The 14,081-nt window shown below is 46.5% G+C and overlaps 1 protein-coding gene and 1 long non-coding RNA gene across 2 annotated transcripts in view; both read left to right on the top strand.

Annotated features, from left to right (window-relative positions):
• The first annotated feature begins 556 nt into the window (after window positions 1–556).
• On the top strand, window positions 557–12,381 carry LOC120980424. Its single transcript, XR_005774524.1, has 3 exons — window positions 557–1,055; window positions 11,303–11,308; window positions 12,370–12,381. It is a non-coding gene; the product is annotated as an uncharacterized LOC120980424 (long non-coding RNA).
• Window positions 12,382–12,519: 138 nt separating this feature from the next.
• The window catches only part of LOC120980576, a 41,551-nt gene continuing 39,989 nt past the window's right edge, over window positions 12,520–14,081 (top strand). The window contains exon 1 of the mRNA XM_040409748.1: window positions 12,520–12,609. The gene's annotated coding sequence lies outside the window, so the exon portion shown is untranslated. The remainder of the gene's footprint in view (window positions 12,610–14,081) is intronic.

Here is a 14,081-nt window from a genome sequence, read left to right as displayed (position 1 = left end):
GGTGTGCAATGACTCCAAGGAGATCGCCACGCCTCCAATATATACTACAAAGAAAAAAATAAGGGGTTGGGTCAGCACAACCTGCCTGTAGGTGCAGATCGCTATGGCGAAATACATATACAAACGGAAAATGCAAACGCGATCGCACACTACATCCAGCACTCTGCCCTCCATGCTGGATGAGACATTGGTTTATATTTTGGCCAAAGCATAGTAAGCCACTCACCGCGTCAAGGCTGTCTCATGAGTGGTCCCTAACTCTTGTTCCTACCTGTTCATGGGCCATGACAGCCACATAAAATCCAGGGAATGCAGGTCAGCATGCAAGCCAAGTACACTTTGCTTGTAACCCCGTCCGGTGCCATTACAGCTTTCATCGGATCCAGGGATGCAAGTACCAACATGCATGCTGAACCCACCATATACTTCTCCTGGAGCCAAATGGCTAATGGTAGGTTCTATACAAGCAGACTCAGTTTTATACTGACTTTAATTAATGTTTTATAGGTCAAGTGTGCTTTGGAAAAATGTGTAGGTCACGGCCCGCCTTCCCTTCAAGTGAGGAAGTGGCTGAAGTCGCGTAGATAAATGATGTAATTGAGCTTGAGATTTATTTGCTTACTTGTTGTAATTTATTTTTAAGTCCCTCCTTACTACTTAATCTAATAGTGCAGTAAAAAACAACACACAAATGGTCCATCTGTTCCCAAAACTTGTACCCGTGAAATGAATGACTGTACAATGCCAAAACACCCAGCAAACCATTTTTATAGCGCAATACTTTTCATTATAGTCTGAAAGATATTGCTTGAATATTTGCTGGCTGCTCACTGTAGGTTTACATCTTCTCCCACACTTGCCGTAAGTCAGGGCTTGCACGAGTCTGTGTTGTGCGAGTTTTTTATTTTATTTTATTTTTCAAAACTTTGCCAATCATGTATAGGCTAAATGCCATATCATAACCTTTTCCGTTCTGTGAAAGCACACCGACCACATTGTAGAAGTCTCCAGACAAAGCCTTACTATGAATTAATGTCTGCGCCCTGTGGTAGAATGTTGAGGCTCATTAGCATATCAATATAAGTTCTTTTTTTAGCGAAACGGCTGCACCAAAAGCTATTATATTAGGATTGTTTGGTAGAGCAGACACTAGCGGATCGCTAGTGTCTGAAAGCTAATTATGTGAAAACGAAGTGGTAGAAACCCTTTAACGTAGCTGGATTCTTCAAGTTTCTGAAAGGTCCTTTCTTTAAGGGTCCATTCACACGTCCGTTTTTTCTTTCCTGATCTGTTCCGTTTTTTCTGGAACAGATCTGGACCAGATCTGGACCCATTCATTTTCAATGGGTCCTGGAAAAAAACGGACAGCACAATCGGATTATAGAAAAATACTGACGTGTGAATGTAGCCTAACTGTGTATTTTTTCCAACAACCGCTTTGTGACTTCTTTTATCTCCCCTACTTAGTCTGCTTTTGCAAAAGCAGCACTCAGTCTTTAATATTTTATATGCCTTTTGAGCTGTGTAACTTAATATTTGGATACTTGATGATTTTGTTTTATTATGTAATTGATTTAAAAAAATGGTGATCTGTAAAAAAAAAAAAAAATGTTATATGAATTACTTAGAGCCGGCCATTGGTTGAACGATATATTACTGTAGCTAGGCGCTTATAGCGGGCCGTGCTCTATTCTGGTGAGCTCTTCACATAGAGAGTATATATCCAGAATACAGCTTTCACTTTGTGTATATCCAGTGAATCCGTCAGCGAGCTGCTCTGTGTAGCCCTTATCTCAGAACTCCTGACAGCTCACAGACATTCATTTAGGCCATAATCTTATCATTTCGATAAGAATTTAGAAATAATGAGTGCTTATGAGCTGTCAGCTCCCTGACGGATTCACTGTAAAGAAGAGATGATCTGCAGGTCCTTATTCACACAATTGATATGGATTGTGTCAGGATCTATTCAGGGGAAAAAATGATTGTTTTGCACGAAGGTTGAATAAATTTTTTCTGCAATTGTGCTCAGTGTGTGTTTTTTCCGTTCGTATTGTATGTGTTTTTTTTTACGTGGGTGAGGAAGTAAAACTGAATAATAACAATCTACATCTCGTTGAAACTATCAATGAATAAAACTGAAGAATAACAATCTGCATCTCGTAGAAACTATGAATGAAACACATATTGCATTCGGACGCCTTCCGTTTTTGATGCAAGCCCCATTCACTTCTATGGAGCCAGGGCTGCGTGAAAAACACACAATATAGAACATGCTGCCAATTCTCCTGAATGCAAAAATGATGCGTGAAAAACATGTGCACAGACCCACTGAAACGGGCCAGGATTCAGTCTGGATGCACGTATCGCACCCGGATGGAAAGTGCCGTTAAAGTGAAAGCTGTAGCACAAAAATATGACATAAGCCCAAAATGAGTAAATTGACCTTAAAAGTGTCCATAGCTTTTAAGATATGGCAACAACATGCACCAAAAATATTGGCGTAGAGTAAGTCAACCAATAGTTGGTTTAAGGTTAGGTGAAAGTGTCTATCAGTGCCCCATCTTTATCACCCATCCTGAACCAGTGCGATAAATCTGTCCTCTTTCACACAAGTGAGTTTTCCGTGCGATGCATGTAGTAAACACACATTATCCGGACTGAATCCTGACCCATTCATTTAAATGGGTTTGTGCACATGAGTGTCGTTTTTCACACATCATCTCTGCGTTCAAGAAAAATATCAGCCAGTTCTAGATTGTGTGTTTTTCATGCAGTTTTGGCTCCGTAGAATGGAATGGGGCTTGTGCGAAAAACAGAAGGCGTCCGGATGCAAAGCGTTTTTCACTGATGATTGCTAGGAGATGTAGAGTGTCATTGCAGAAAAAACTGATTGAACTTGCGTGTGAAACCATCCGTTTTTTTCTGAACGGATCCTGACACAATCCGTATTGCCCGCGTGAATGAGGCCTTAGGCTGCCTTCGTACCATCTCCTCATTATAGACAGGAGTAGTAAGGCTACCTTCACAGTTGCGTTGGTTATCTGGTGGCCTGATCGGACAGAGGATCGGTCTACCGGAGCTCACTATATCCGGCATTGCCAGATACAATCGTGTACCGCCAGATCGACTATAATGGGATCTGGCGGTGTGAGATAGACTCATTACATGCAAAGCGAGATATTTCAAGCCTTTATTTGTTATAATTTTGATGATTATGGCTTACAGCTTATGAAGTCTCAATTTTGAGGTACCCTTTGCTCAGGGAATATGGACTAATTAGCTGACTAGAGAGTGCAGGGCCGGTGCAAGGATTTTTGCCGCCCTAGGCAAGATAAAAATTGCCGCCCCCCCCTACCCCCTTATCAGATGATCTGCCCATATCATGACATCACATATGTTCCACCCCTTTCTCAGCTTTTAAATTAAAAGAACTGCTATGTTTCCCTTAGGGTTAATCCAGCTTCTTGTAGCTGTCTCTTTTTGTGGAATGGAATTGCGGACCTATACATATCTATTGGGCCGCACGACGTGCGGCCCCGATCCGGAATTGCGGACCCGGATCCGCAATTCCGATCCTGAAAAAAATAAAACATGTCCTATTCTTGTCCGCAATAGCGGACAAGAATAGGCATATTCTCTTAGTGCCCGCAAAATGCGGAACGCACATTGCCGCTGTCCGTGTTTTGTGGATCCGCAAAACACACATGGATGTGTGAATGGACCCTAAATGTGAGGTAAATTAGTTTCCAATGTAGTATTAATAACTAAACAATTACATAATAAACATATTGCATTGTCTACTTACCACCAGGACAATAAGATGATCTGGTCTCTGGCTCTTGGTCTGGCTCTGGGGACTCCCTTGTCACTCTCCCCCCCCTCCTTCCCATGTCACTCTCTTCTCTCCCCCCCCTCCCTTGTCACTCTCTCCCGCCCCCCCCTCCCTTGTCACTCTCTCCACCCCCTCCCTTGTCACTCTCATTCCCCCCCCCTCCCTTGTCACTCTCATTCTACCTCCCCCCTCCCTTGTCACTCTCATTTTACCCCCCCCTTGTCACTCTCATTCCGGCCCCCCCCTCCCTTGTCACTCTCATTCCAGCCCCCCCTCCCTTGTCACTCTCATTCCAGCCCCCCCCCTTGTCACTCTCATTCCAGCCCCCCCCCTTGTCACTCTCATTCCAGCCCCCCCCCTTGTCACTCTTATTCCAGCCCCCCCCTTGTCACTCTCATTCCAGCCCCCCCTTGTCACTCTCATTCCAGCCCCCCTTGTCACTCTCATTCCAGCCCCCCCTTATCACTCTCATTCCAGCCCCCCCCTTGTCACTCTCATTCCAGCCCCCCCTCCCTTGTCACTCTCATTCCAGCCCCCCCCCCCCTTATCACTCTCATTCCAGCCCCCCCCCTTGTCACTCTCATTCCAGCCCCCCCTTGTCACTCTCATTCCAGCCCCCCCTTGTCACTCTCATTCCAGCCCCCCCCTTGTCACTCTCATTCCAGCCCCCCCCCTTGTCACTCTCATTCCAGCCCCCCCCCCTTGTCACTCTCATTCCAGCCCCCCCCTTGTCACTCTCATTCCAGCCCCCCCCCTTGTCACTCTCATTCCAGCCCCCCCCCCCTTGTCACTCTCATTCCAGCCCCCCCTCCCCGTCACCTCTAGTGTAGCGTGGCCTAGCTCTGTTCGGTCCGCGGTAAATGAGCATTTGTTTCCTGTACCCGGCCGGACTGAAAGGAAGTGCACACTAAGTGAGCACTTCCTGTCAGTCCAGCCGGGTACAGGAAACAAAAGCTCCTGTACCGCGGACCGAACAGAGCTCGGCCACGCTACATTAGAGCAGACACAGCATGACAGCAGGCGCAGGCAGGCTGCGCAGCACTGAGCCGGCGTCCGGAGATTCTTTAGAGCGGCAAGCGCTCAGCCGCTCAGGAGGCGCAGCATGAGGGGCGCCGCCGGCCGAACTTATATAACCAACTTATTTTTATTTATTTATTTTACACCGCAACGGCCGCCCCCTGCTAAATGGCGCCCTAGGCGACTGCCTAAGTCGCCTTACTGGTGGCGCCGGCCCTGAGAGTGTGACACTTTGAGCCTAGAATATTGAACCTTTTCTAATTTTAAGCTGAATTAATGCAATTCCTTTTAATTTGCATTACTGAAATAAATGGACTTTTGCACGATATTCAAATTTTTCAACTTTCACCTGTATGTACAGATTTATGCATCATGCATAACCTCTATTTGGTACAATATATGGGGTTCGGACCGCGCTTCTGGTCCAGGTCAGTGTGCAAATTCTTAATCCTTCTTACTTCCTCGTTTACAAAGAGAGCCGAGGGCTGCAAATATCCCTCAAATAGATATCCTGCAACCAATGGAATTATAATAGTGTGAGTCCGTATGTAACAATAACCTGCATTGCACCGATTATACTCACACAATGCGAAACACACAAGGCGTAAATGCAATCCCTCCGTGGTAAGTTGTTCTTGTTCTGTCGGAACAGCCACGCTTCTGTGCAATCTGGTTAGATCCCCACACGGACTCAAATGATGTATACCTCAGACAAATCTATATTTCTTTTCTTCAGATTCCTGAAAATTTTCTGTGGACAAGAATGGCTTCTGCAATAGTGAAGCTCCGTATATACTTGTTAAAACTTTTTATTTGTCCATACTTACAAGACAACTTTCTTAAAAAACAATTTTTTAAAACACATAAAATTCCCAGCGTCTGCTGCTTCTGCCGACCCGGGTTTCACTCCTAAAGCTTCGTCAGGAGCCCCTGACGAAGCTTTAGGAGTGAAACCCGGGTCGGGCAGAAGCAGCAGACGCTGGGAATTTTATGTGTTTTAAAAAATTGTTTTTTAAGAAAGTTGTCTTGTAAGTATGGACAAATAAAAAGTTTTAACAAGTATATACGGAGCTTCACTATTGCAGAAGCCATTCTTGTCCACAGAAAATTTTCAGGAATCTGAAGAAAAGAAATATAGATTTGTCTGAGGTATACATCATTTGAGTCCGTGTGGGGATCTAACCAGATTGCACAGAAGCGTGGCTGTTCCGACAGAACAAGAACAACTTACCACGGAGGGATTGCATTTACGCCTTGTGTGTTTCGCATTGTGTGAGTATAATCGGTGCAATGCAGGTTATTGTTACATACGGACTCACACTATTATAATTCCATTGGTTGCAGGATATCTATTTGAGGGATATTTGCAGCCCTCGGCTCTCTTTGTAAACGAGGAAGTAAGAAGGATTAAGAACTTGCACACTGACCTGGACCAGAAGCGCGGTCCGAACCCCATATATTGTACCTGTCTATTACGTGATTGAACCCACATCACTTTTCGGACCTGCTGCATAGCATTATTGCGGACTGGTGATATATTTATTTCTTTATTATAACCTCTATTTGGTCAGTGTCCGCTGCTGACTGCAAAAGAAAAGATGGATGTAAATTACCGACCAAAACAGGCAAGTCTTACTGGGTTCTTCCCATTACAGAAAATGATGGCATTATTGGTAGAAAACACAGTCACATTCTGATCCGTGATCACAGGACTGCCTTAGTGCTATGTCCAGGTTTTCTCCTTCACAGCAGCGCTCCGGACCACCGGCTGTCTACCAGACAGGAGAGAATAGTGAATGGAGAAGTTTATATTCAAATAAGTTGTTCATGGTGTAAGAAGGTACCTGGAATCATAGTGGATGGAAGGTATGTGTCACCGAGGTTCCTGGCCTCGGTGAAGTAAGAGCCGGTATTTTATGTGTCAGCAGCAGCTATTGCTAATTGACACCGTGAGATTTAGCATGGCTGTCATAGCTGATCCGGGACAGCTCTTACTGGGAGTAGTCAAAGTGCTGGGTGGGTGACTACTCCCCATGTTCCAGGCTGGGTTTTGCCAGGCATAAAAACCAGCCAGCACTGCCAGGTGTGTAGATTTACCTCCCTCTGACAGTGGAGCTCAGGAGTCTGTGTGCTGTGAACTGAGGGCTGTGCTGGGATTTGAGGTTTGACCGGGCTGGAGGACTCAGGCCCCTCTAAAGGCGAACAGGCCACCTATGAGCGAATCCCCACAATAGGTATGGAAATGGCGCCTTTTTTTAACTGAAGGCTACAGCGACCGTAGTAGCTCGGTGCAGATAGACAGAGCAGCGAGCTCAGAGGTCATGGGCAGGATCTCAGCAGCTCCATGTCAGTCCGGGCCTGCTGAACTTACTTTTAGGGTCTATTCTTATGTATTCTATATTATTATTAGTGATGAGCAGCATAGGCAATATTAGTTTTCGCGATATATTTCGCACATTTTTGGCCTAATATCCGCAATAAATTAGCAAATTCTAGAATTCGTGATCTCCAGTCATTATTTTCTTGATTGCGAAAATCGGCAATGTAATACAGTCAGGGCCATAAATATCGGGACATCTACACAATTCTAAAATTTTTGGCTCTATACATCACCACAATGGATTTGAAATGAAACGAACAAGATGTGCTTTACCTGCACAGTACAGTAATTCCTATCACACAACCTAACACCCTGCACTGGAACCAGCTACACTATATCAGGATATAACCGACACTGACTATCTCCCACTAACTGTATTATATATATATAAGCTATCTAACTATCTATGTAATGACACAGGAAAGCACAGAGCACAGCAATGACACTGCTCTCTCTCAGAACTGCAGAAAATGGCTGCTGGGAAGGTTCTTATATAGTAAGGGGGCAGGCAACTTTCCTATTGGTTGCTAGGGATGTTGCTAAGCTCAGAAAAAGACATTGCAGCCTTCTCATTGGCCCACAAGCAAGAAGCAGGGAGGTTACTGATGAAAAAAAATCTAGAATATTCGTGATTATGAAGATATAGCACTATATTCAAAATATTTGCGAATTCTTGAAGTGCCGATATTCGCGATAAAAACTTGCGATTAGAATATTCGCGATCAACACTCATTTTTTATGTATTTTTATGTATTCTGAATGTTTTCCTATGTGTTCTGTATGTATTCTTTATTGTTATGTTTTCTTATGCATTCTTATGTATTGTGTATTCTTATGTATTATGCTCAGGGGAGCGGGGCTTACTCTCTCGGTGTCCAATTCAGTGCTATTAGAGCCGCCAACCCTCAGTCCCTGACATTTGTATTTCATTAAGCCAACAGCTATCAACCCCAGTTGACCTCCGCTGGACATGCATATTATATCTGTGTGTACTGTAATGTCCATAGGTATGTACAGTTAAATGGGTGTAACTGCTTGGGTAGCAGGCACAGCGGGTGCTTTTGGGTCCAACGACCAAGGGGGCCCATTTCTACTCACACGCAGCCCTGTGCGCTACCCCTTTCTGCGGCAGTAGTTTTTGCATTGTTCCTGTACTATAATATCATGTGTGTATTATTCCAGCATGTGACATTATTGTAGTTTTTCTTTTTCTTTGCTCTGAGGTTATACGTAGGTACATGGTATATCTGTAGAGAATAAATCAAGGCAACTGGACTTACTGTAGATGTCTTGAAAACGTTTCACTCGTTCTTCCAACGAGCTTTCTCAATTCTGAGTGACCGTACAAGAATTCTCTGGGATTAAATATGTAACTGAATCAACATCTGGTAATTATACCCAGCATGGGGTCAGAGGTCATTATACCCAGCACGGGGTCAGAGGTCATTATACCCAGCATGTACGGTCACTCAGAATTGAGAAAGCTCGTTGGAAGAACGAGTGAAACGTTTTCAAGACATCTACAGTAAGTCCAGTTGCCTTGATTTATTCTTTACAGATATACCATGACCTGGATAAATGAGAACCTTCACAGACGTAGGTACATGGTGACTTTTTGTTTGCATGATCTTTGTACTGTATCATGGTGTGCATTATTTTTGTATGTCTGTACAATTCTTGTGCTGTATCATCACTGACATCACTGAGTAGATGATCCCTGTACTGTGACATCATTGTACACATTATCCCACTTCTGTTGTGGCCTCACTGTGTGCAGTATAATTTATACTATGACATCACTATGAGCAATATCCCCCAACTGTGACAACATTGTATTACCCATTTACTGTGACATCACTGTGAGAGTTATCCCTTTACTGTGACATCACTGTGTGCATTATCCCTGTACTGTGACATTACTGTACACCGCAACTCTTGTGACATCACTGTGTGCATCATATCTGTACTGTGATGTCACTGTGAGAAATATCCTCCTACTGTGAGCATTACCCCTTTATTGTAACATCACTGTGAGCAATATCCCCCTACTAGGACACCACTGTGATCATTAATCCTTTACTGTGACATCACTGTCAGCCTTATTACCCTTACTGTGACATTACTGTACACCTTATCCCACTATTGTGATATCACTGTATGCCTTATAATCTGTGCTGTGACATCACTGTGAGCAATATGCCTCTACTGTGAGCATTACCCCTTTATTGTGACATCACTGTAAGCATTATCTCAGTGCATTAGAGCAACTAAAATAATCTTTACATTTTCCATATTTTGAACTTGCTGCTAACGGTAGTTATGGTGGAGTGGGCCCCCATTCCAATTTTTGCTATAGGACCCCACAGTTACTCGTTACACCCGGGTCAGTTGTGTCGTTCAGCATTCACAGATGCTCAGACTCGGCTTTACATGAATCTTGTCCTGATAAGACCACTCCAACTTCAAATTAAAGGGAACCTGTCACCGGGATTTTGTGTATAGAGCTGAGGACATGGGCTGCTAGATGGCCGCTAGCACATTTGTAATACCCAGTCCCCATAGCTCTGTGTGCTTTTATTGTGTAAAAAAACACGATTTGATACATATGCAAATCAACCTGAGATGAGTCCTGTCCCTGACTCATCTCACATACAGGACTCATCTCAGGTTAATTTGCATCCAAATCAGGTGAACGGTGTAGGAATTACATCAGTTTGCATATGTGCCTCCCACTTGTTGAGGGACCAAAAGTAATGGGACAATTGGCTTCTCAGCTGTTCCATGGCCAGGTGTGTGTTATCCCCTTATTATCCCAATTACAATGAGCAGATAAAAGGTCCAGAGTTCATTTCCAGTGTGCTATTTGCATTTGGAATCTGTTGCTGTCAACTCTCAAGATGAGATCCAAAGATCTGTCACTATCAGTGAAGCAAGCCATCACTAGGCCGAAAAAACACAACAAACCCATCAGAGAGATAGCAAAAACATTAGGCGTGGCCAAAACAACTGTTTGGAACATTCTTAAAAAGAAGGAACGCACCGGTGAGCTCAGCAACACCAAAAGACCCGGAAGTCCACGGAAAACAACTGTGGTGGATGACCGAAGAATTCTTTCCCTGGTGAAGAAAACACCCTTTACAACAGTTGGCCAGATCAAGAACACTCTCCAGGAGGTAGGTGTATGTGTGTCAAAGTCAACAATCAGGAGAAGACTTTACCAGAGTGAATACAGAGGGTTCACCGCAAGATGTAAACCATTAGTGAGCCTCAAAAACAGGAAGGCCAGATTAGAGTTTGCCAAACGACATCTAAAAAAGCCTCCACAATTCTGGAACAACATCCTATGGACAGATGAGACCAAGATCAACTTGTACCAGAGTGATGGGAAGAGAAGAGTATGGAGAAGGAAAGGAACTGCTCATGATCCTAAGCATACCACCTCATCAGTGAAGCATGATGGTGGTAGTGTCATGGCATGGGCATGTATGGCTGCCAACGGAACTGGTTCTCTTGTAGTTATTGATGATGTGACTGCTGACAAAAGCAGCAGGATGAATTCTGAAGTGTTTCGGGCAATATTAGTGCTCATATTCAGCCAAATGCTTCAGAACTCATTGGAAGGTGTGTCACAGTGCAGATGGACAATGACCCAAAGCATACTGCAAAAGCAACCAAAGAGTTTTTTAAGGGAAAGAAGTGGAATGTTATGCAATGGCCAAGTCAATCACCTGACCTGAATCCGATTGAGCATGCATTTCACTTGCTGAAGACAAAACTGAAGGGAAAATGCCCCAAGAACAAGCAGGAACTGAAGACAGTTGCAGTAGAGGCCTGGCAAAGCATCACCAGGGATGAAACCCAGCGTCTGGTGATGTCTATGCGTTCCAGACTTCAGGCTGTAATTGACTGCAAAGGATTTGCAACCAAGTATTAAAAAGTGAAAGTTTGATTTATGATTATTATTGTGTCCCATTACTTTTGGTCCCTTAACAAGTGGGAGGCACATATGCAAACTGTTGTAATTCCTGCACCGTTCACCTGATTTGGATGTAAATACCCTCAAATTAAAGCTGACAGTCTGCAGGTAAAGCACATCTTGTTTGTTTCATTTCAAATCCATTGTGGTGGTGTATAGAGCCAAAAATGTTAGAATTGTGTAGATGTCCCAATATTTATGGACCCGACTGTATATACACAAAATCCCGGTGACAGGTTCCCTTTAAAGAGGTTGTCTGGGATTTAAAGGCTATGTACACCTTTGGGGACATTTTTTATTTTATTATTATTGCATTGTACTCATTTTGAGCTAAAAATATTTTTGGGAATTGGTCTTTATTAAAAATATGGTGTCTTTTTTTCTGTACAGAGTTTGAGATGCTCTAGTAGCACCCTGGATTTTGTGTCTTTTCCATCAGACCAGGAGAAGAGGGGCTCCTTATCTCGGCTCTCTGACCTTATAAACACTCATTATTGCCCAGTTCTTATCTTACTGATAAGAATGTGGCTTAAAGAGCTTTTCCCATCTCAGACAATGGGGGCATATCACTAGTGATATGCCCCCATTGTCTGATAGGTGCGGGTCCCGCACCTACAATGAGAACGGAGCGGGGAAATGAACGGAGGGCGCACTGCGCACCCGCCCTTCATTCATTTCTATGGGGCCGCGGAAAATAGCCGGCTATTGCCGTCTGCTCCATAGAAATGAATGGGAGCATGGGTCGCGCATGCGCGGTGCGCTCCCATTCACTTCTATGGGAGCAGCGCTTGGTGGTGGACGGACCCCGGGGTCCTCCAGCCACATCGCTCCCCGCTTCGTTGTAGGTACGGGTCCCAGCGGTGGGACCTACACCTATCAGACAATGGGGGCATATCCTAGCGATATGCCCCCATTGTCCGAGATAGGAATAGCGCTTTAAATACCGTAAGTGTTTATGACCTCTTAGTAAATTAGCGATAAGGGTAATTAGATGACCAGCACAAAGTGGAAGTACCAGTCACACAGCGAGAAAAACAGTTAACCCTTTGTGACAGAACAACTCAATATTTTTAATAAAGACCAATTGAAAAAAATATTTTTTGCCAAAAATGAGTAAAATCCCCCAGAGGCTCTATGTTGGCAGCTGCCCCCTTCAATCAGAGGAGGACCTTACATTATACAATTCCCGCCATATACTGTAATTCAAATCATTCGGAGTGGGCTGTTCTGCAGAAGGCCAGAGCCGTTCCCCTCCCAGCCGCCAGGGGGCAGTGTTCAGGTGGAGCTCGTTTCCTTCCCTTCTCACTCTCTCTTGTCTATTCTGCGTTTCTGGTCTCGTTCGTCTTTGTGCCTGCCGCTCGTTGTGTTCGTTCCTGGGGCTGCAGAAGGGAGACCGGAGAGGTAAATATGTCCCGGGCCGGGGTCACTGCACATAGACCTGGATTGCCAGCGCGGCTGCATTTAGGGCCCGGTCTCCGTTATCTACACGGTAGGATTCGGTATGGAGACAATGCGCTGCAGCCGCTCTGTGTGTACGGACGGGGCTGGAGCGGTTTTGTATAGAACAGGGGATTAAGCGTGGTGACACGAGGGCAGCCTCACACAGAGGACGTGGGAAGGACTTATGTGGGGGTGCTTAAAGGGATCCTCTCAGAGTGTCCCCTTAACTGCTGTATCACATACCTCTGTGTGCACCAGTAAATAGTGCCCCCCCCCAAAAAAAAAAAGAAAAGGGTTTTATTCTCAGTCCAGTGTCAGGAGGGTGCTGTAAAGGGACCGGTCCAGTGTCTGGGAGGAGGGTGCTGTATCGGGACCGGTCCAGTGTCAGGGGGGTGCTGTAAAGGGACCGGTCCAGTGTCTGGGAGGAGGGTGCTGTATCGGGACCGGTCCAGTGTCTGGGAGGAGGGTGCTGTATCGGGACCGGTCCAGTGTCTGGGAGGCTGTATCGGGACCGGTCCAGTGTCTGGGAGGCTGTATCGGGACCGGTCCAGTGTCTGGGAGGAGGGTGCTGTATCGGGACCGGTCCAGTGTCTGGGAGGAGGGTGCTGTATCGGGACCGGTCCAGTGTCTGGGAGGCTGTATCGGGACCGGTCCAGTGTCTGGGAGGCTGTATCGGGACCGGTCCAGTGTCTGGGAGGCGGGGGCTGTATCGGGACCGGTCCAGTGTCTGGGAGGCTGTATCGGGACCAGTCCAGTGTCTGGGAGGCGGGGGCTGTATCGGGACCGGTCCAGTGTCTGGGAGGCGGGGGCTGTATCGGGACCGGTCCAGTGTCTGGGAGGCGGGGGCTGTATCGGGACCGGTCCAGTGTCTGGGAGGCGGGGGCTGTATCGGGACCGGTCCAGTGTCTGGGAGGCGGGGGCTGTATCGGGAGCGGTCCAGTGTCTGGGAGGCGGGGGCTGTATCGGGACCGGTCCAGTGTCTGGGAGGCGGGGGCTGTATCGGGACCGGTCCAGTGTCTGGGAGGCGGGGGCTGTATCGGGACCGGTCCAGTGTCTGGGAGGCGGGGGCTGTATCGGGACCGGTCCAGTGTCTGGGAGGCGGGGGCTGTATCGGGAGCGGTCCAGTGTCTGGGAGGCGGGGGCTGTATCGGGACCGGTCCAGTGCCGAGGGGGGGGGGGGGGGGCTGTATCGGGACCGGTCCAGTGCCGGGGGGGGGGGGAGGGGGCTGTATCGGGACCGGTCCAGTGCCGGGGGGGGGGGGGGGGGGAGGGTGCTGTATCGGGACCGGTCCAGTGTCGGGGGGGGGGGGAGGGTGCTGTCGGGACCGGTCCAGTGTCGGGGGGGGGGGGAGGGTGCTGTCGGGACCGGTCCAGTGTCGGGGGGGGGGGGGGGGGGGGGGGGGGGGGGTGCTGTCGGGACCGGTCCAGTGTCG

This window comes from Bufo bufo, chromosome 10 (assembly GCF_905171765.1).
Source record: "Bufo bufo chromosome 10, aBufBuf1.1, whole genome shotgun sequence".
In the NCBI taxonomy this organism is placed as follows: Eukaryota; Metazoa; Chordata; class Amphibia; order Anura; family Bufonidae; genus Bufo; species Bufo bufo.
Note: the sequence above shows the minus strand (reverse complement) of the source record. Positions and strands in the feature narration are given on the sequence as shown.